This window comes from Symphalangus syndactylus, chromosome 9 (genome assembly GCF_028878055.3).
Source record: "Symphalangus syndactylus isolate Jambi chromosome 9, NHGRI_mSymSyn1-v2.1_pri, whole genome shotgun sequence".
NCBI classification, from domain to species: Eukaryota; Metazoa; Chordata; class Mammalia; order Primates; family Hylobatidae; genus Symphalangus; species Symphalangus syndactylus.
The window spans coordinates 91,839,983-91,842,345 of NC_072431.2; positions in this window are offsets into that span (position 1 = coordinate 91,839,983).

The window sequence follows — 2,363 nt, forward strand, 5'->3', positions numbered from 1 at the left end:
TCTGGCAAGGACTTCTAGTACTATGCTGAATAAGAGTTGTGAGAGTGGGCATCCTTGTCTGGTTCCAGTTCTCAGGGGAAATGGTCTGAGTTTTTGCTCATTCAGTATGATGTTGGCTGTGGGTTTGCATAGACAGCTCTTATTATTTTGACATATGTTGCTTCTAAGCATAGTTTCTTGAGGGTTTTAATCATGGAGAGATGTTGAATTTTATTAAAAAACATTTTCCGCATTGTGATGATCATATGGTTTTTGTTCTTAGTTCTGTTTATGTGATGAATCACATTTATTGATTTGAATATGTTGCACCAACTTTGCATCTCAGGAACGAAGCCTGGTTGATCATAGAGAATTAATTTTTTGATATGCTGCTAGATTTGCTTTGCTAGTAATTTTTTGAGGATTTTTCTATCTATGTTCATCAGGGATATTGACCTGTAGTTTTCTTTTCTTGTTGTGTCTTTGCCAGGTTTTAGTATCAGAGTGATGCTGGCTTCACAGAAGGAGTTAGGGAGAAGTCTCTCCTCCTTGATTTTTTGAAATACTTTCAGTAAGATAGATTGGTACCAACTCCTCTTTGAATGTCTGATAGGATTTGGCTGTGAATCCACCTGGTCCGGGGCTTTTTTGGCAGGTAGGTTTTTTTTATTATTATTACCGATTCAATTTTGGAACTCAATATTGGTCCATTCAGGGTTTCAATTTCTTCCTGATTCAGTATAGGCAGATTGTGTGTTTCCAGGAATTTATCCATTTTCTCTAGGTTCACAATAGTCTCTGAGGATCTTTTATATTTCTGTGGGATTGGTTGTATGCCACCTTTGTCTTTCTGATTGTGCTTATTTGGATCTTCTCTCTTTACTTCTACACTAATCTAGCTAGCAGCAATTGATCTCATCTATCCTTTCAGTGAACAAACATTTGGTTATGTTGATTGTGTGCATGGATTTCGGGGTCTCAATGTTGTTCAGGTCTGTTCTGGTTTTAGTTATGTCTTTTCTTCTGCTTGCATCGGGATTAGTTTGTTCTTGTTTTTCCAGTTCCTTTGGGTGTAATGTTAGAGTGTTAATTTGAGATCTTTCTAACTTTTTGAGGTAGGTCTTTAGCACTATAAACTTTTGTCTTAATGCTGCTTTCGTAGTGTCCCAGAGATTTTGGTATGTTGTGTCTCTGTTTTCATTTATTTCAAAGAATTTTTTATTTCTGCTTTATTTGTTTATCCCAAGGTCATTTAGGAGCAAATTGTTTAATTTCCATGTAATTGTGTGGTTTTGAAAGACTTCTTGGTATTAATTTCTGGTTTTATTCCACTGTGATCAGAGAGGACATTTGGAATTATTTTGATTTATTTGAATTTGTTAGGACTTGCTTTATGACCTACGATGTGGTTGATTTTGGAGTATGTTCCATGTGCAAATAAAAAGAATGTATATTCCGAGGTTGTTGGGTGGAGTTTTCTGTAGATGTCTATTAGATCCAATCAGTCAAGTGTTGAATTTAAGTCCAGAGTTTCTTTGTTGGTTTTCTGCCTTGATAATCTGTCAATGCTATCAGTGGGGTGTTGATAGTCCCCCACTATTGTTGTGTGACTGTCTAAGTCTTTTTATAGGTCTAGAAGTGCTTGTTTTGTGAATCTGGGTGCTCCAATATTGGGTGCATATATATTAAGAATAGTTAAGTCCTCTTTAAATTGAATCGTTTATCATTATGCAAGTCCTTCTTTGTCATTTTTTACTGTTGTTGGTTTAAAGTCTGTTTTATCTGATATAAGAATAGTGACCCCTGCTCTTTTCTGTGTTCCATTTGCATGATAGATTTTTTTCTCCAACTCTTTACTTTGAGCCTATGAGTGTCATTTCATGTGAGATAGGCCTCTTGAAAACAGAAGATGAATGGGTCTTATTTTTTTAAATCCAATTTGCCACTCTGTGCCTTTTAAGTGGGGCATTGAGACATTTACATTCAAGATTAATATTGATATGTGAAGTTTTGATCTTGCTATGAAGTTGTTAGCTGGTTGCCTTGTAGTTTCTATAGTGTGGTTGCTTTATAGGGTCTGTGCGTGATGTGTGTTTTTGTGGTAGTAGGTATTGTTATTTTGTTCCCATGTTTAGAACTCCCTGAAGGATCTCTTGTAAGGAAGGTCTAGTGGTAATGAATTCCCTTAGCACTTGCTTGTCTGGAAAAGATTTTATTTCTCCTTTGCTTATAGAGCTTAGTTTGGAAGGATATGAAATTCTTGGTTGGAATTTCTTTTCTTTAAGAATACTGAAAATAGGCCTCCAATCTCTCCTGGCTTGTAAGGTTTCTTCTGAGAAGTCTACTGTTAGCCTGATGGGGTTCTTTTTGTATGTGATCTGACC